The following is a 21,461-nucleotide window of genomic DNA, read 5'->3' as shown; positions in this document are numbered from 1 at the left end:
TCAAAGTTGTACTAACACCCCCATGTTTATTGTAACACTATTCACAATAGCCAAGATATGCAATTAATCTAAATGTCCATCAGTAGATAAATGGACAAAGAAAATGTTAATTTACAATGAATTACTATCCAGTCATAAAAAAGAATGAAATCTTTTCATTTGCAGCAATATAGATGGAAGTGGAGGTCATTATGTTAAATAAAATAAGCTCTTCACAGAAAGACAAATATTGCATGTTCTCACTCATATGTGAGAGCTAAAAATTTTTATCTCATGGAGCTAGGGAGTCGAATGATAGAGGCTGGAGGGGGTAGGGTGAGGAGTAATAAGAGGTGGGTTAATGGGTACTAATATACAGGTGGCTAGAAGGAACAAGTTCTAGTGTTGTAGCACAGTAAGGTGGTGATAGTTAACAATAATATACAGTGTATTTCAAATAGTTAAAAGAGAAGGTTTGAAATGTTTCCAACAAAAAGAAATGAGAAATGTTTGAAGTGAATGAATATCCATTTTAAATACCCTGATTTAATCGTTACATAATGTATGCATGTATAAAAATATCACATACACCCCATAAATATGCACAAATATTGTGTATCTAAACAAACACATGAATAAATTAAATAAATAAATAATCAGAAGTTTTTGCTCATCTGTTGCAGCTGATTAGTGATATTAATGTGCTGTTTTATGATCAGAATTATGACCTCCCTCACTTTGATTTAATGCAGCACAAACACCACAATGTGTGTGAAGTCACACAAGTATAAAATCCTCTTGTTACTCAGACACGTAAAAGCATTCTGTTCCTTGGGCTTGCATAGAACCTAAGTGTGAAAACATGAAATTGATCAGTAGAAGAGACATTTTCTTAGTTTACTGGTCCATGTATGTGTTGCAAAACCCTATACGAGAGAAAAAAGAAAATGTTCCCTCCAAAAATTCTCCCAGTAAAACTTGTAATATTCCTCCGCTTCTTGTGTTATGCAGTCTACCACCAAGTGCTTTGTTTCAGATAAGCCCTTCAGTGCAGGGAAAAGAAAATTTTCTAAACATCACCCAGAGCAGAACTCTTTTGCATGATATTGTTTATAACCCCTCCTAGAAAGGATAGTAGTTCCCCGTTATCCTCTGGGGATAAGTTTCAATACCCCCAGTGGCAGTCTGAAACCTCAGATGATACTAAACCCAATATATGGTATGTTTTTTTTTTAATCTGATAACTCTGAGATGGCGATGAAGTGACTAATGGGAGATTAGCATATAAAACATGGATTTGCTGAAAAAAGGGATGATTCATGTCCTGGCCAGGATGGAGCAGGATAGTGCAAGACTTAATCATGATACTCACAATGGCATGCAACTTAAAATTTATGAATGGTTTATTTCTAGAATTTTCTGTTTTATATTTTAAGACCACAGTTTACCAAGGGCAACTGAAACCGTGGAAAGCAAAACCATGGATAAAGGGGGAATACTGTAACTGGAATTCCTGATAAAATGTTTGAACAATTATCTGATAGCTTTTAATCACATTAACAATCTCCTAAAAAATGAAATCTACCTCATCCTCTCAATCCGTATTGTCTAGTAGTCATAAACCAGATGTTTAAAGGCACAATGCCCTGAAGTCAGCCTGTGAGTCTCTCCTGACAATCTTTGATTGGACATTCATTTCTTTGCATTGTTTTCCTTATGCCTTTATTAAGAGAGAAATCTTTGTATTGACTTTCTCTGGAGTCTCTTCCCTTGAGACCAGCTAGATGTAAGAATTTTTTTCCTGTTTGAAATCGATTTATCTGATAAGTTAGCAGGGCTTCTGAAGAGGGGAAAATTACATGCATCTGGACAATTATAAGGCTATCAAGGAAAGGCATTTATAGGCACAACTTTAAAGATTTTACATGCAAAATTGAGAAAGGGCATTCCAAACTGAAGAAAATTGGAAATTAGTATTGTGATTTTTGCAAGACTTTTGCTCACACCATTCCACATTTAAATTAAAACTGAACACTCTAAAAGAGTACTTGAAATTCCTGCAAAAATTTGTGGGAAAAAACACCAATTTTAAATTATTCAAATCATTCTCACAAGCTAAATAAGTAGTTATTTTAAAGCGTATCACTTACCTGTTTAAATGCACATATTAATACCCTAATTTGCTGATAGATTATAATTACTAACTGGCTCAATCAATATTTGGTAATGTACATTAATTACAATGATGAGTTCCCAAATAATTCTGTATTAAATGTTTACTTATTATATTGAAGCTCCAAGTCTTGTTTCAAAAATATAATAAAGTATTATCTGTTAAGTTTTTTTAAATATTGGTATTATTAGAAAGTATCATTACAAGATTAAGGCCTAGAAACAGAATAAATATTTTTACATAGAAAAAATCCACATGACAAAGGATTAATGAGGACTGTTTTTCAACAAACTTCATATTTAAAAAATCTATATTAGATCTCTAAACACACTCAATTCAGTTTGTATGTTCCCTTTTCAGTAAATGTGAACTCTAGTATTAGAGTAAAGAAGTAGGAAAAAGCTGATAACACTGCTATGGTTTGAATATGTTCTCCAAAATCACGTGTTAGAAACATGATCCCCACTGCAGCAGTGTTGGAAGATGACGTCTTTGGCGAGTGTTTAGGTCATGAAGGTGCTGAACTCGTAAGTGGATTAATACAGCTATAAAACAGGATTTCAGGGGTGGGTTCTCTCTCTCCTACTATTCTGCCACGTGAGGACAAAATGTTACTCCTCTCTGGAGGAAGCAGCAACAAGGCACCATCTTGGAACCAGAGACTGAACCTGCCAACCCCTTGATCATTGACTTCTCAGCCTCCAGAACTGTGAAAAATAAATTTCTGTTGTTTATAAATTACCCAGTCTATGGTATTCTGTTATAACAGCACAAAAAGGACTAAAGCAAAAAAAATACAAATAGCTCACTATTCCCAAGCATCCTTTTCTCCCTCTCCTCTGTGAAAAACTTTAAAACAAATTATTATAAGCTTTAAAATAAATTATTGTGAAATCTAAGTAGACTGTAATCCTAACAGCTGCTTCTGCTGCCATCGTGCAAGTCACATAGGTGAAGCATTCTAGTTCCAACAACAGAAAACTTTTAAACCATGAATCTCAAAGCTGTTTTAGTAAAGGAGACATTTTTTCAGGAGTAATGAGCATATTTGGGTTTAAATATTATCCTGGAAGCATTTTCTTGGCACTAAATACACACCTGAACATTGAAACTCAAATATGTTAACAGATGTTTCTAAACAAGAGCATTATAATACCAGATTTCACTTCAGTTAGGAACATGTTTTCTACCATTTAAAGAAAAATAATTTCTATATCTTACAATAGTTTTAGATTTACAGAAAAATTGGGAAGATCATACAAAAGCATCCATATATCCCACACCTGGTTTCCTCAATTATTAATATCTGTTACAAGTTAATATGACACACTGGTTACCCATAATGATACCTTATGATTAACTAAAGCTTAAATCTTTTTATTATTTTTCACTTAATGTTCTTTTTCTGATCTATTTTCTCATCAAAAATATCACATTTCATGGTTATTAGGCTTTTCTTGGCTGTGACAGTTTCCTTATTTTTGATGACCATGGCAGTTTTGAGGAATATTGATTAGGCGTTTTATAGAACATTCCTCAAGTTTTTTAATGCTTAGACTGGGATTTTGTGTTTGGGGAGGATGACCACAAAAGGAAAGTCCCATTCTTATCATGTTAGGGACATAATACTGTTGATATGATTTATCACTGTTGATGTTGACCTTGACTACCTGGCTGAGGTGGTGTTGTCAAGTTTCTCCCCAGTGAAGTTTATCTTTTTCCCACTTTTCAGATTGTATTCTTTGAAAAGAAGAGACTGCATAGCCCACACTCAAGAAGTGGAGAGTTATGTTAGATCTCCTTAAGATTGAAGTATCTAAATAAATTATTTGGAATTCTTCTGCCTAGGAGATTTTTCTCTTCTCTCCCATTATTTATTCAAGCACTTGTTTATAGGAGTATGGACTCATGAATATTCATTTTATAATTTGAGATATAATCTAATACTAATTTATTTTATTCCTCATATTGTTCCAGCTTTGGTCATTGGCAACTCTTTAAGTTGGTTTCTGTGCATTGGCAACTCTTTAAGTTGGTTTCTCTGTCCCTGTGACATTGACATACCTTCATAATTGTGGGATCTTTTAGTCCTTCTTAGCCTTCTGGCACTACAAAGTACTCAGGCACGACTTGTATATTTCTTCTGCTATTGTAATATCAGCCACTTCTCCCAGGAGCTCTGGTTTCTTTTAATGGAGAATATTATTACAAGCCAATATCTATGAATCACATGTGCTGACTTCCACTGGGATGTCCTTTCTTATAGGCCCTTCAGCTGACAGAACAAGGAAATATATGTACTAACCCATGTTTATATGCATGTCTATGAATATTTCTATGTGCATATCTATGAATATTTCTATGTGAAACCAGCCATATCTATATAAGCTAAAGATGAGTTAATGCTGATATCTCCAACTTTAACTTTTTATCCCATGGATCATTCTAGCCCTCTGATGTTGTTTATCCTTAACTTCCCTCTCCAACAGTGAGAAACCTGAATCCCACTGTCCACCATCCACTTACTTAATTGTTTAATGCCAGTGTACAAGCATAGTGGTATCAGAATTGTTAAACCACACCTTCATGGGAAACAACTGTATCAACCAGGGCATGGTGCTTATGGAAACTTTCTTTTATCTTTAGTCTTACAGACTCTATTTATTTCCAACATTATTTAGGTCAACACATTTTTTCCCTCCCCAATTAAGTAGTTCACACATTTGTAACACAGTTAAACTATTTTGTCATATTCCACATTCCACCCCAAAATTTTGCAACCTCCTAAATTATTTTCTAAATTTGTTGTGCTGTAAAGTTCTATGTACTTAAACAAATTCAGAGTGTCATGAATCCACTATTATGGTATTATACAGAGTAGTGTCACCACCCTAAAAATATCTCCTGTACTTCACCTATTGAACCCTTCCCCACCACCATGAGTTTTTTTTAAATCAAATTATTTTGACTCATAACCATCTAATTTGAAACCAATTTTATGCATGAAAGGAATTTCTCAAACTACCATAGTTAAGAGAAGACCCTAACAACATGGGTCCCTTTCTCTGAAAAGTCAGGGTCTGGATATGACAGGTCCTAGGAACTGGACAACTATAACAGAAGGAAGAGCAGAAAGAAAACACAAGAGTATCAGCAATAAATGTCAATCGTTTCATAATTTTGTCTTGAATAAGCTGCAATGTGTAATTGCTTTAATTTGTAAAACAAAACAAAACCAAAAAAAACAGGTTTATTCATTCATGCAATAAATGTTAACTGAGCACTTGCTATGGGCTAGACATCACCCCATACGACTTACCATAAATTGTTTTTGCTTCATATATAAAGTGACACCATCCACATCATAGAAATGTTGGAGGGACTCTGCAAGTTGTGTCATGAAGAGTGCCTGGAACATTATGATTCTTCAGTGTATAATTCTCCAATCCTCACTATTTTAGAGTAGAAAAGAGAGAGAAAGGGAAGAAGAATTCTCATTGTTTTTGCTCTTGCTTTTTGTCCCCTAAGTTTGATCATGGAATTGTTAAAGGGTGATGAGATAGCCTTGTGAGATGTGAGTCCCTGTCTAAGCAATCATTTAGGTCACTTATTAAAAACAGTATCCTGATCCCAACCCAGGACCTGCTAAATCAGACTTTCCAGATGACGGAGGGCATTTGGAGGCCCTGATGAACAACGACAGAAAGTGATTGTTACCATCACAGAAGTTGAGAAAACCCTGGCAATGTCTTTCTAGATTGTACTCAGTGCTGAGAGCAGTTATGCTCATGACCTCACAAAAGGAAATGGTAAGAAAGTGTGGCATTGTGGTGAAAATGATAATATAATACTGATGGTGGTTGTGACAATTAATATTCATTGAGTACTCTATGCCTGGCTCTGAGCTGAGCAGCTTACAAGCATTACGTGACTGTATCCTCACAATGTCATTACGAGGTAGATATTATTTCCTCCCCCATTTTTTAACAGATGAATAAATGAGCCTTAGATAAATTAATTAACTCATCCAAAGTCATCACTAGTGCATAGTGAACACTTGTTTTGTCTCACTTCAGAGCCATTTTTCTCAACCATGACACAAAAATAATGACAGGAAAATGTTGGAGACTTGGGTATCAGGCCAAGTTTTTGTCTGGTCCATAAGCTCCACTAGACTATAGAATTCAAGTATTTGATACAAGAATAATTTTAGATCAGCCATTTTGCATGCCTCACTTTCCCCATGTGAAAAACAAATGGGAGTACCACATGCTCATCTAGTTCTAATATTTTGTGTTTCTCCTTCTTGTCCACTTTCCTCCCATTTTCTGTTTGTTTCAGCCTTGATTTGTGTATTAGTTTTCTGTCAGAGAAAAGAAAAATGAATCTGCAATCTTCACTTTGATTTTCACAGTACAGCCTTTCTGATTACATTGTTTAGTTGTTCCATACTAGATAGAATACGAACTCTGAAGGTATACAAAGTTCAATCAAATAAGATGTTATGATTTTGACTATTTCACTAATTATTTTATTTAAACACCCTTAGAAATTGCTGAAACTCCAATTAGGAATTCTGTCTTTGAATTGAGTTTATATATATTTGGCAAAAGAAATATACAGCTATTTTCCCAGCAGTTACAGACATCTTTTCCTTACCTCATGTGCCACAATTGAGGCCTATAAACAAAGCCACCATATTAGTCCATTTTGCATTGCTATAAAGCAGTGGTCCCCAGCCTTTTTGGCACTAGGGACTGGTTTCATGGAAGACAATATTGCCATGGACCTGGAGGGGTTGGGGCGGGGTGGGTGGTGATGGTTTTGGGATGAAACTGTTCCACTTCAGATCAGGCATTAGGGTCGGGCATGGTGTCTCACGCCTGTAATCCCAGCACTTTCAGAGGTCTAGGTGGGTGATCACAAGGTCAAGAGATCGAGGCTGAAGGCTGGGAAGCTGAGATCTATTTCCTTATTAGATAAGATTAACAAATATTATAAAGGAGTTAAAGACCTACTATCACCAAATTCTGAGACTCTCTCATTCAGGTGATCAGAAGGAATTGAAGAGAATACAAGAGAGAATATGCATGTCACTATTCTATTTCATACTACAAGTTCATTGATGGAAAATAATCATGTGTGCACCTAGCATGAAAATACCTGTGTCAGCTAGGTGCAGTGGCTCACCACCTGTAAACCCAGCACTTTGGGAGGCTGAGGTGGGCAGATCACGAGGTCAAGAGATCGAGACATCCTGGCTAACATGGTGAAACCCAATCTCTACTAAAAATACAAAAAATTAGCCAGGTGTGGTGGCAGACACCTGTAGTCCCAGCTACTTGGGAGGCTGAGGCAGGAGAATGGTGTGAACCCAGGAGGCGGAGCTTGCAGTGAGCTGAGATCGTGCCACTGCCCTCCAGCCTGGGCGACAGAGACTCCATCTCAAAAAAAAACAAAAAACAAAAAACAAAAACAGATCAGGCATTAGATTATCATAAGAAGCATGCAACCTAGATCCCTTGCATTTGCAGGTCACAAAAGGGTTCCTGCTCCTATGGTAATCTAATGCCGCCACTGATCTTACAAGCAGTGGAGCTCAGGCAGTAATGCACTAATGCTCACTTACCCTCTACTCACCTCCTGCTGTGCGACCTGATTCCTAACAGGTCATGAAACAGTCGAAGTCTGTGGCCCCGAGGTTGGGGACCCTTCCTATAAAGGAATATCTGAATATATAAAGGAATATCTGAATTATCATGGGTAATTTAAAAAGAAAAGAGGTTTATTTAGCTCATGGTTGGGCAGATGGTACGAGAATCATGGCACCAGCATCTACTTCAGGTGGAGCCCCAGGAGGCTTCCAATCATGACAGAAGGGGAATGGGGAGCAGGGTGAGCAAGAGAGAGGCCAGGCTGCTTTTGAACAGTCAGATCATAAGGTAATGAATAGAGCAAGAACTCACTCATTACTGCAAGGACGGCACCAAGACATTCATAAGGGATCCACCCCCATGACCCAAACACCAGGCCACATCTCCAACACTGAGGAACAATTTTCAACACAAAATTTAGAAGGGACAAATATCCAAACTATATCACCACCTCCTAAGATGAAATGCATCTACCACATGGTCTCTTTATGGCTCAGATCTTCAGCCACTGCAAAATCTTAGACAAGTCCCACTGCCTCTCTGAATTAGAAGTTCACATCTAGAAAATGATTTAAAACAGTGACAGATTTTCAGGATAAATCTTAATACAAAGGTTAACAATTTGAGAAACATAAGGCATTTGGAAAGCATTATCTAGAGGCCTTTTAGGTAGACTTGGGATGTCTTCATAACAAACTCTATTTCTGAAACTTGACTGCACTAACAGAAAATGTTAGTATAATCAGAAAGGCTACACATATGAGCTATGGTTTAAAAAAACTAGATTAGAGACTTACTCAAGGTCAGGAAGTTAATGGGAGAGCAAGCACTAGAACCCAATATTTTTTCACTCTTACTTTAGAACCTGAGTTGCCACTTTGCTTTCCTTTTCCTCCAAATTCTATAATAACCACATTTAGTAAATAGTCGGTGCTTCAGAAAACCTGAGCATACAGCAGTGTATATAGAGGATAACTCTGATTAAGAACCGACTGGAGACAGGGGAGTGAGTTGGGAGGTTGTTACTAAAGTCCCTAAGATTAGTAAGAATGGCACACAGGAAAGCACGGAAGGGTGACTGACGGGAAGGTCATAGGTGGGTTACCCAGCCGGCCTGCCCAGTAACCACGTGGGACAGAGTCCCAGTTCTGAGAGCTCCTGAGGAAGATAGGCAGTAAGCCTCAGACTCTGTGCTCAGCAATGATGCATCACTGGATTAGGTCTGTGTCTTCACTTCTCCCGATAACCGCTGAATAAATAAACATGCCTTTAGCAAAAAGAGGATGAGATTTCAACTCAGCAAACTTGGATTTTCATCTAAATTCACCCATTTACAGCTATTTGAACTTAATGTGACATTTAACCCCTCTGAGACACAGTTTCCTATTTTACTGGGTTGTTGGGAGGAAGAAAAAGCCAGTGTGTGGCTTATTGCAGGTACTCAAAAGAAGGACTGTTACTATTATTTACTGCAGGTGTTCCCTTGGAACAGAAAGAGTGGTAGAGAACTTGGAGGGTAATATCAAAAAGCTTGTCTATGACACAATTCCATCTTGTCTCCTTTTACCCTCAACTAAAATGGAACTTAAAACAATTTTTCCCTTCTTGCTTACACGCATGTATAGCATATTTGCCAAATATCCTGTTGATGAGAAATCAGTTTTTTATACCTTACTTATATCCTTTTCCAAATGAAAGAAGAGTCTCATAGACATTTGGATAAGAGTTAAAATTAAATAAAACGTGCTCTGTTTACTTCAAGGCTTTCTTTACCATGACAACCAGTACTTTCCATTACACATTCAGCACACCTCTTCTAACCTCCATTTGGCATTGTACTTTTTGAAACAAACTTGATAATACAGCACCATATATTTTTAACAGTTACATATTAGTAGAAAATTAAGCTTCTGAGCCACTGCTTGCCATTTCCAGAAGGAATAACACAAACTCAGAAATCATAAAAATACATAACATTTATTGAACGTTTGCTGTGTGCTCTGAATTTTGCTGAAGTCTTACATGATTATGTCACGTAATCATCAAGAAAACCCTAATAATAAGTAACCAATAAATGTTAGTGGGTAGTAATATTATTGTTGCTACCCTTTGTAGTTTTTAACTATTAACAATAGCTAATTTATTAGGGATTTTTGTTTCCCTGAGCCTCTCCTTTTTCCAAGAATTTTTCTTTCCTTCTTCAGCTCTCCCTCTTCTCTTTGTCTCCCATCCCAAATAATATGGAGGGACCAGGCCAAAACCTTTCCTTCTGTATAGACTGAATTACGTCTTTTCAAAATGTGTATGTTGAACTTCTAATCCTCAATACCTCAGAATGTGACTGTATTTGGAGACAGAACCTGAGAGAAATGATTAATATTAAATGAGGCAAGAAGGGCAGGCCCCTAACCTGACTGTCCTTATTAAACAAAAACAAAAGCGGGGGAGAGAAAGCCCAGAGATGCAGGCCAAGAGAGGAAATGAATGTGAAGACACAGTGAGAAAGGAGCTATTTGCAAGCCGAGGAGTTCTCTGGAGAAACCAGCCTGCAGATACCTTGAACCTGGACTTACAGCCTCCAGAACTGTGAGGAAACAAATTCTGATGTTTAAGGCGCCCAGACTGTGATACTTTGTTATAGAAGCTCTAACAAATTAGTAATACCATCTGAAAATATAATCTTTCAATTTTACTTTTATTTCTAACAATTGTTAACTATAATGTCTAAGTTACAAAATAATTTTTTTTTTTGTACGTCTACATTTTTTTTTTGTACTTTAAGTTCTAGGGTACATGTGCACAACGTGCAGGTTTGTTACATAGGTATACATGTGCCATGTTGGTTTGCTGCACCCATCAACTCATCATTTACATTAGGTATTTCTCCTAATGCTATCCCTCCCCCTGCCCCCCACCCCACGACAGGCCCCAGGGTGTGATGTTCCCTGCCCTGTGTCCAAGTGTTCTCATTGTTCAGTTCCCACCTATGAGTGAGAATATGTGGTGTTTGGTTTTCTGTCCTTATGACAGTTTGCTCAGAATGATGGTTTCCAGCTGCATCCATGTCCCTGCAAAGGACATGAACTCATCCTTTTTTATGGCTGCATAGTATTCCACAGTGTATATGTGCCACATTTTCTTAATCTAGTCTATCATTGATGGACATTTGGGTTGGTTCCAAGTCTTTGCTATTGTGAATAGCTCCACAATAAACATACGTGTGCATGTGTCTTTATAGCAGCATGATTTATAATCCTTTGGGTTATAACCCAGTAATGGGATCGCTGGGTCAAATGGTATTTCTAGTTCTAGATCCTTGAGGAATTGCCACACTGTCTTCCAAAATGGTTGAACTAGTTTACACTCCCACCAACAGTGTAAAAGTGTTCCTATTTCTCCACATCCTCTCCAGCATCTGTTATTTCGTGAGTTTTTAATGATTGCCATTCTAACTGGTGTGAGATGGTATCTCATTGTGGTTTTGATTTGTATTTCTCTAATGACCAGTGATGATTAGCATTTTTTCATGTGTCTGTTGGCTGCATAAAATGTCTTCTTTTGAGAAGTATCTGTTCATATCCTTTGCCCACTTTTTGATGGGGTTGTTTGTTTTTTTCTTGTAAATAAGTTTAAGTTCTTTGTGGATTCTGGATATTACCCCTTTGTCATATGGGTAGATTGCAAAAGTTTTCTCCCATTCTGTAGGTTGCCTGTTCACTCTGATGGTAGTTTCTTTTGCTGTGCAGAAGCTCTTTAGTTTAATTAGATCCCATTTGTCAATTTTGGCTTTTGTTGCCATTGCTTTTGGTGTTTTAGTCATGAAGCCCTTGCCCATGCCTATGGCCTGAATGATATTGCCTAGGTTTTCTTCTAGGGTTTTTATGGTTTTAGGTCTAACATTTAAGTCTTTAATCCATCTTGAATTAACTTTTGTATAAGGTGTAAGGAAGGGATCCAGTTTCAGCTTTCTACATATGGCAGGTCAGTTTTCCCAGCACCGTTTATTAAATAGGGAATCCTTTTCGCATTTCTTGTTTTTGTCAGGTTTGCCAAAGATCAGATGGTTGTAGATGGGTGGTATTATTTCTGAGGCCTCTGTTCTGTTCCATTGGTCTATATATACCAGTACCATGCTGCTTTGGTTACTGTAGCCTTGTAGTATAATTCAAAGTCAGGTAGCGTGATGCCTCCAGCTTTGTTCTCTTTGCTTAGGATTGTCTTGGCAATGCAGGCAGTTTTTTCATTCCATATGAACTTTAAAGTAGTTTTTGCCAATTCTTTGAAGAAAGTCATCAGTAGCTTGATGGGGACAGCATTGAATCTATAAATTACCTGGGGCAGTATGGCCATTTTCATGATATTGATTCTTCCTATCCATGAGCATGGAATGTTCTTCCATTTGTTTGTGTCCTCCTTTATTTCGTTGAGCAGTGGTTTGTAGTTCTCCTTGAAGAGGTCCTTCACATCCCTTGTAAGTTGGATTCCTAGGTATTTTACTCTCTTTGTAGCAATTGTGAATGGGAGTTCCCTCATGATTTGGCTCTCTGTTTGTCTGTTATTGGTGTATTGAAATGCTTGTGATTTTTGCACATCAATTTTGTATTCTGAGACTTTGCTGAAGTTGCTTATCAGCTTAAGGAGATTTTGGGCTGAGACAATGGGGTTTTCTAGATATACAGTCATGTCATCTGCAAACAGAGACAATTTGACTTCCTCTTTTCCTAACTGAATACCCTTTATTTCTTTCTCTTGCCTGATTGCCCTGGCCAGAACTTCCAACACTATGTTGAATAGGAGTGGTGAGAGAAAGCATCCTGTCTTGGGCTGTTTTTCAAAGGTAATGCTTCCAGTTTTTGCCCATTCAGTATGATATTGGCTGTGGGTTTGTCATAAATAGCTCTTACCATTTTGAGATAAGTTCCATCAATACCTAGTTTATTGAGAGTTTTTACCATGAAGGGCTATTGAATTTTGTCGAAGGCCTTTTCTGCATCTATTGAGATAATCATGTGGTTTTGTCATTGGTTCTGTTTATGTGATGGATTATGTTTATTGATTTGTGTATATTGAACCAGCCTTGCATCCCAGAGATGAAGCTGACTTGATCGTAGTGGATAAGCTTTTTGATGTGCTGCTGGATTCAGTTTCCCAGTATTTTATTGAGGATTTTTGCATCGATGTTCATCAGGGATATTGGTCTAAAATTTTCTTTTTTGGTTGTGTCTCTGCCAGGCTTTGGTACCAGGATGATGCTGGCCTCATAAAATGAGTTAGGAAGGATTATCTCTTTTTCCATTGATTGGAATAGTTTCAGAAGGAATGGTACCAGCTCCATTTTGTACCTGTGGTAGAATTTGGCTGTGAATCCATCTGGTCCTGGACTTTTTTTGGTTGGTAGGCTATTAATTATTGTCTCAATTTCAGAGCCTGTTATTAGCCTATTCAGAGATTCAACTTCTTTCTAGTTTAGTCCTGGGAGGGTGTATGTGTTCAGGAACTTACCCATTTCTTCTAGATTTTCTGGTTTATTTGCATAGAGGTGTTTATAGTATTCTCTGATGGTAGTTTGTATTTCTGTGGGATCAGTGGTGATATCCCCTTTATCATTTTTTATTGTGTCTACTTGATTCTTCTCTCTTTTCTTCTTTATTAGTCTTGCTTGGGGTCTATCAATTTTGTTGATCTTTTCAAAAAACCAGATCCTAGATTTATTGATTTTTTGAAGGGTTTTTGTGTCTATACCTCCTTCAGTTCTGCTCTGATCTTAGTTATTTCTTGCCTTCTGCTAGTTTTTGAATGTGTTTGCCCTTGCTTCTCTAGTTCTTTTAATTGTGCTGTTAAGATGTTGATTTTAGATTTTCGTTATTTCTCTTGTGGGCATTTAGTGCTATAAATTTCCCTCTACAGGCTGCTTTAAATGTGTCCCAGAGATTCTGGTACATTGTGTCTTTGTTCTCACTGGTTTCGAAGAACATCTTTATTTCTGCCTTCATTTCATTATTTACCCTGTACTCATTCGGGAGCAACTTGTTCAGTTTCCATGTAGTTATGTGGTTTTGAGTGAGTTTCTTAGTCCTGAGTTCTAACTTGATTGCACTGTGGTCTGAGAGACAGTTTGTTGTGATTTCTGTTCTTTTACATTTGCTGAGGAGTGCTTTACTTCCAATTATGTCGTCAATTTTAGAATAAGTGCAATGTGGTGCTGAGAAGAATGTATATTCTGTTGATTTGGGGGTGGAGAGTTCTGTAGATGTCTATTAGGTCTACTTGGTGCAGAGCTGAGTTCAAGTCCTGGATATCCTTTTTAACCTCCTCTCTCATTGATCTGTCTAATATTGACAATGGGGTGTTAAAATCTCCCATTATTATTGTGTGGGAGTCTAAGTCTCTTTGTAGGTCTCTAAGGGCTTGCTTTATGAATCTGGGTGCTCCTGTATTGGGTGCATATATATTTAGGATAGTTAGCTCTTCTTGTTGAATTGATCTCATTACCATTATGTAATGGCCTTCTTTGTCTCCTTTGATCTTTGTTGGTTTAAAGTCTGTTTTATCAGAGACTAGGATTGCAACCCCTGCTTTTCTTTTGCTTTCCATTTGCTTGGTAGATCTACCTCCATCCCTTTATTTTGAGCCTATGTGTGTCTCTGCACGTGAGATGGGTCTCCTGAATACAGCACATGGACGGGTCTTGACTCTTTATCCAATTTGCCAGTCTGTGTCTTTTAATTGCGGCATTTAGCACATTTACATTTAAGGTTAATATTTTTATGTGTGAATTTGATCCTGTCATTATGATGGTTATTTTGCCTGTTAGTTGATGCAGTTTCTTCCTAGCATCGATGGTCTTTACAATTTGGCATATTTTTGCAGTGGCTGGTCCCAGTTGTTCCTTTCCATGTTTAGTGAGTGCCTCCTTCAGGAGCTCTTGTAATGCAGGCCTGGTGGTGACAAAATCTCTCAGCATTTGCTTGTCTGTAAAGGATTTTATTTCTCCTTCACTTAAGAAGCTTAGTTTCACTGGATATGAAATTCTGGGTTGAAAATTCTTTTCTTTAAGAATGTTGAATATTAGCCCCCACTCTCTTCTGGCTTGTAGAGTTTCTGCTGAGAGATCCACTGTTAGTCTGATGGGCTTCCCTTTGTGGGTAACTCGACCTTTCTCTCTGGCTTCCCTTGACATTTTTTTCCTTCATTTCAACCTTGTTGAATCTGACAGTTATGTGTCTTGGGGTTGTGCTTCTCAAGGAGTATCTTTGTGATGTTCTCTGTATTTCCTGAATTTGAATGTTGGCTTGCCTTGCTAGGTTGGGGAAGTTCTCCTGAATAATATCCTGAAGAGTGTTTTCCAACTTGGTTCATTCTCCCTGTCACTTTCAGGTACACCAATCCAATGTAGATTTGGTCTTTTCACATAGTCCCATATTTCATGGAGGCTTTGTTCATTTCTTTTTACTCTTTTTTCTCTAAACTTCTCTTCTAGCTTTATTTCATTAATTTGATCTTCAATCACTGATACCCCTTCTTCCACTTGATCGAATTGGGTACCGAAGCTTGTGCATGCATCACGTAGTTCTCGTGCCATGGTTTTCAGCTCCTTCAGGTCATTTAAGGCCCTCTCTACACTGTTTATTCTAGTTAGCCATTTGTCTAATCTTCTTTCAAGGTTTTTAGCTTCCTTGCAATAGGTGCAAACATCCTCCTTTAGCTTGGAGAAGTTTGTTATTACTGACCTTCTGAAGCCTTCTTCTCTCAGCTCATCAAAGTCATTCTCCATCCTGCTTTGTTCCATTGCTGGCAAGGAGCTACGATCCTTTGGAGGAGAAGAGGTGCTCTGGTTTTTAGAATTTTGAGCTTTTCTGCTCTGGTTTCTCCCCATCTTTGTGGTTTTATCTACCTTTGGTCTTTGATGTTGGTGACCTACAGGTGGAGTTTTGGTGTGGACGTCCTTTGTGTTGATGTTGATGTTATCCCTTTCTGTTTGTTAGTTTCCCTTCTAACAGATCCCTCAGCTGCAGGTCTGTTGGAGTTTGCTGGAGGTCCACTCCAGACCCTGTTTGCCTAAGTATCACCAGCAGAGGCTGCAGAACAACAAAGACTGCAGAACAGCAAATATTGCTGCCTGATCCTACCTCTGGAAGCTTCTTCCCAGAGGGGCATCTGCCTGTATGAGGGGTCAGTCGGCCACTACTGGGAGATGTCTCCCAGTTAGGCTACATGGGGGTCAGGGACCCACTTGAGGAGGCAGTCTGTCCATTCTCAGAGCTCAAATGCCATGCTGGGAGAACCACTGCTCTCTTCAGAGCTGTCAGAGAGAGATGTTTAAGTCTGCAGAAATTCCCGATGCCTTTTGTTCAGCTATGCCCTGCCCTCAGAGGTGGAGTCTACAGAGTCAGCAGGCCTTGGTGAGCTGTGGTAGGCATCGCCCAGTTCGAGCTTCCCAGGCTGCTTTGTTTACCTACTCAAGCCTCAGCAATGGCAGACGTCCCTCCCCCACCAGGCTGCTGCCTCACAGTTGGATCTCAGATTGCTGCGCTAGCAGTTAGCAAGGCTCCGTGAGCATGGAACCTGCTGAGCCATGCATGGGATATAAACTCCTGGTGTGCCGTTTGCTAAGACCATTGGAAAAGTGCAGTACTTAGGTGGCAGTGTCCTGTTTTTCCAGGTGCAGTCTATCATAGCTTCCCTTGGCTAGGAAAGGGAAATTCCCCAACCCCTTGCACTTCCCAGGTGAGGTGATGCCCTGCCCTGCTTTGGCTCACCCTCTGTGGGCTGCATCCACTGTCCAACCAGTGCCCATGAGATGAACCAGGTACCTTAGTGTGAAATGCAGAAATCACCTGTCTTCTGCATCGATCACCCCGCAAGCTGCAGACCAGAGCTCTTCCTATTCGGCCAATATTCAACATTCTTAAGGAAAAGAATTTTCAAAGATGGCCGAACAAAATAATTTTAAATGAATTTATGTCATTTTTCCATTTTTGTTCAGTTTCCAAATACCTTCTAATTTTCTTTAAGTTTTTCTTTTTACATTTTAAATGTAGGGGATACATGTGCAGGTTTGTTACAAGGATATATTTTGTCATGCTGAGGTTTGGGCTTCTATTGGTCTTGTCACCCAAATAGTGAGCATAGTACCCAATGAGAAGTTTCTTAACCATTGCCCCCCATCCTCCCTCCCCTCCTTTGGAGTCCAGTGTCTACTTTTCCCACCTTTATGTCCATTTGTATCCAGAGTTTAGCTCCCACATATGAGTAAGAACATGCAATATTTGCTTTTCTGTTTGGGTATAAATTCATTTAAGATAATGGCATCCAGCTGCATCCATATTGCTTCAAAGGGCATGATTTTGTTCTTTTTTAATTTCTCAACCTTTAGTTTAGTTTCATTGGGTACATGCACAGGTTTGTAACCTGAATATATTGCATGATGCTGAGGTTTGGAGTATAAATGATCCCTTCACCCAGGTACTGGGCATAGTACCCACTAGTTAGCCCATGCTGCCCGGGCCCCAATAGAAAGAGTTGCTGCCACATCTGCAGCAATGCACTGGGGAGGTGGGTTGGGGCATGATATATGACCCCCTCTTCAAGTCCATTCCAAGGCATTGATGTCTTCAAATCCATTCCAAGGCAGCCTCCTTCAGTGGCTGGCGCTATACACGTATTTCCTTTGACCAAGGGGAACTTTGTTGGCTGTGCTCCTCCTCCCATAGGGGCAGTCCACACTGAGTGTCAGATTTCTAGGAAAGTGGGGTCCACGTCCTTACCTGTCCTCCAAGCTGGTAGGGCATCCTCACACAACTGACCGTGGGAGCAGACTGGGGCACCCAGTAATGACACATGCAGACCAGTTTCAAGTTGTAAAGCTGTTCCTGGTTGGAAGTCACACAGCTCAGGAGAAACTTTGGTTTTAGAAACTATTCTCCTGCTCCAATCCTGTGACGAAAGAGAGCCTAATCCAATGAGTACTGCTGGGGCACTCTCCCCACTCACCACTGAAGTCTGGCTGTGGGAGCCCTTCCCCCACTCCAGAGCAAGCACTCTAATCTCTGGGCCAAGTCTAAATTGACTGCAGTGGCTGCTGCTGCCAGATCACCAATGACTGACTTTGTATGAACCTGGATTAAAAATGGTGTCCACCTTTTAGTCCTGGATCTGAGAAAATGATTGCAGATTTTCCTGGTGTTTTACTCTCTCCATCCCTTAGTCTCTCTCAAAGCTAGTTCCTGGTTTTGTGACAGACAGGATGCTCTCCTTTGGCCTGGGTTGCAAGGATCACTGGCAGAAAAGTGAGACTTGGGGTGGAGGGTGGAGACTGGCTGCTCCTCTTATGTACTGGAGCTTTACTCACATTATTACCTGAATGCTGGCACAGGGGCTGCTTGGCCGCCTTCTTCCCAGGATCTGGGGTATCTTTCACTGTTCTGATGAATTCTCATTTTCCTTCCTGAAATAAACCTCACAGAATTGATTTTTTTTTTTTTTTTTTGAGACAGAGCCTTGCTCTGTCGCCTAGGCTGGAGAGCAGTGGCACAATCTCTGCTCACTGCAAACTCCACCTCCTGGGTTCAAGCCATTCTCCTGCCTCAGCCTCCCAAGTAAGTGGGATTACAGGTGCCTGCCCCCATGCCTGGTTAATTTTTGTATGTTTAGTATAGATGGAATTTCACCATGTTAGCCAGGATGGTCTTGATCTCCTGACCTCATGATCTGCCTGCCTCGACCTCCCACGAATTGATTTTTACGCATTATTTTGCTATTTCCCAGTGTCTGAGGGAAGCTGAAAGCCTCTAATCCACCATCTTGGAAAACAAATATTTTTTAACTATTTCTAATTTTCATGGTGACTTCTTTGACCACTGGGCTACTAAGAAGTATGCTACTTAATTTCAGAACATTTGGGAATAGTTTATTATTTTTGCTGTTGATTTCTAAATTCTACTGTGGTAAGAGAATATATACACACTATGATTTCAGTCTTTTGGAATTTGTTGCTTTTGGCTCAGATATGTGTTTATTTTAGTAAACATTCCATATGCATTTAAAAGAAATTTGTATCTGAGCTTGTTGAGTGTTGTCTCATAAACACTAGATCTACATCCTAACTGATTGCTTGTCTGCTTTTTCTACCACTTACTGGGAGTGGAGTGCTAACATACAAACTAAGGTGTATATTTCTATTTTTCCTTTTGGTTCTGTCTTAGTTTTGCTTTATGTATTTTGATGCTATGTTATTAAGTGCATAGAAATATTGGATAGTTATGTCTGCCTGTTTGACTATCTTTTTACTATAATAAAAAGTCACATATTTTGTCTGGTAATACCTCCAGTATTAAAGCTATATTTGTTTAATAACGTTGCCATTCAGTTTCTTTTGTTAGTTTTCGTACTATATCTTCATATTTTTATGTCAGGCCCTCTTTTAGCTTATATGTAAAATCTAGCTCTTATAAACACATTTCGTATTTTTAATCAAGTCTGAAAATCTTAGTTTTTTACTTGGATTACTAAGTCTATTTACATACAGTGCTATTACTGCTATAATTTGCTTTAAGTTTACCATGTTGGTATTTATTTTATTTCTATTCGATTTGTTCTTTGTTGATTCCTCCTGTTGTACATTATTTTCTATTAATCGAGTATTTTGTCATCTCTTCCATTAGCTTTTTGGTTATATCTTTTGCCTTATTTATTTTAATGGTTATTCTAGAGATTTTACTATGTTTTTGGAACTTATATTGTCCACCTTTAATTAGCAGTGCTTCCCAAATAATGCAAGAACTTTATAACATTTTAATGGTTTTACTCATTTCCATCCTTTGTGCTATTGTTTTCCTGTATTCTACCTCTACATGGTAAAAACACCACAACACAGTTATTAGTGTTGCCTAAAATAGTCACTATTTATATAACTCTATATTTTCTAACTCTTTTGATTGTTTTATTGCGTTTTTTATTGTCTCTAGGATAATTCTCCTTCAGCCTGAAGAATTTCCTTGGTGTATTTCTTGTAGTGTCAGTGGGCTGGCCACAAATTCTCTCAGCTCTTGTGTTTTGAAACATCTTTTAATTTGCATTTTATTTTTGAAAGATGTTTTTGAGAAACAAATCATTTATTATTATTCTTAAATTAATATATATTAGAAAACAAAACACCAATGACAAGAAGTCCATTGTGGGCTAGGAGGAGAAAAGGATCCTATGATAGGAAGGAGGCTCATTTCACCTTTAAATAACTGAATAAAATGAAGGTTGGTTTTCTCTATCTTTATTAATAAGGATATCTCAGCACAAATAATTTAAAAATTGGGCTTGCCATGGCTTGGGCTTGTAGGGAAGAGATCTGCTTGGCGAATATGCTTATATACCAAAGACCTTGAAATAAGCTTCCCCTCAGGCCAGCTACTAAAAATGGGCCTGTGGCATTTCTGTGCTTAGTTCAGCTGGACAGGCTTTGGGGAAGGTCTGGTGCAATTTTTAACCTTGTCTGAAGATGAATGATGATGAATAGCTTGGCAGAGAGCCTGGGACAGAGCACAGAAAAGAGAAAAGTCCCTGGACTGAGGGCGGGAAGTCTGATGCTTTCATACCACAGCTGCTTCTCACAAGTCACAATCTTGAGCTAGTCTCTTAAACTTTCTGGCCTTTACTTTATCCATCTATACAATGAAAAGTGAGACAAGATGAGTCTGTGGTCCCTTTCAGTTTCAAAGTTCTGATATTTTAGGAAAGGAGCTATTGCCAGAAATAGATGAAATAGATGGACAGTTTAGAAAGCAACACATAGAGAACTATTCCATGGCCTTCCCTGCTGTAATAATTAACCCCAGGGTCTGATCTTTTGTGTCTGAAGCTATCTTTTAGGTGTCCAAGGAAAGCTTGTGGATAGTTTGTGTCACAAATCAAATGCAACAAAGCGAAGAGAAATGTGAATTATTACATTAAACTCTGCCAGATTCAGAACTGTAGACCAGCAAAGAAATGAGGCTACTTGAGACCACAAAATAAAAGAATTTGGAGATATGTCTTCTCTGCCCTCTTCACCCCCCATTATACAGCCCCTTCACTGGCCCTGTGGTGTGTGCTTCCTAGAATAATAGGACATCAAATTATGTAGTGCCAGAGATTTTTTAAAAAGACCAGACAAACAACACAGCACAATGCAACAGGAAGTTGTGACTTTACCAGCAGAACAGGGTGGTTTCTCTAAGCCATTAGTTCACTTGCAGGGCCATGAAAAAAAAAAACATATATTGAGTAGCAGTGTTTCAATGAAGTTGAATTCCGTTACTTTTATTTAGCCTCAGTTGTTCTTAGCTGTAAGTGATTTTATTCTGGCCATTTGTGAAGACCCTCTACGTACAATTACAAATGGTAAAAAGCAAAACAATGAACTATGACAAAATGTATGTGAACTCTACAAGCCCAAGGTGAAGTGTAGACCAAAACCTGGCTGAACTGTGTATAACAGGAAGCATCCGTTTGTTGCAGGATGCTGAGGAACATGGCAGATTAGTATGTATTTTATTTTTTTCAACTTTTATTTTAGATTCATGGGGTGCATGTGCAAGGTTTGTTGTAATGTGTGAATCTGAGGTTTGGGCTTCTATTTATTTCATTACCTGGATAGTGATTGTAGTACCCAATAGGGAGTT

The 21,461-nt window shown here is 38.5% G+C and overlaps 1 long non-coding RNA gene across 2 annotated transcripts in view; it reads right to left on the bottom strand.

The window, feature by feature from the left end:
- LOC129059604 (uncharacterized) overlaps positions 1-21,461 on the bottom strand; it is a 43,774-nt gene that overhangs the window by 6,375 nt on the left and 15,938 nt on the right. The window contains exons 3-4 of one of the 2 annotated variants that reach the window (XR_010140068.1): positions 5,472-5,604; positions 4,217-4,427 (exon numbers count right to left, since the gene is read on the bottom strand). This is a non-coding gene — a long non-coding RNA (uncharacterized LOC129059604). The remainder of the gene's footprint in view (positions 1-4,216; positions 4,428-5,471; positions 5,605-21,461) is intronic. The other variant, XR_008525606.2, reaches the window with a different exon arrangement.

Source organism: Pongo abelii, chromosome 4 (assembly GCF_028885655.2).
Source record: "Pongo abelii isolate AG06213 chromosome 4, NHGRI_mPonAbe1-v2.0_pri, whole genome shotgun sequence".
In the NCBI taxonomy this organism is placed as follows: Eukaryota; Metazoa; Chordata; class Mammalia; order Primates; family Hominidae; genus Pongo; species Pongo abelii.
This window is presented reverse-complemented; position numbering and strand designations above follow the sequence as displayed.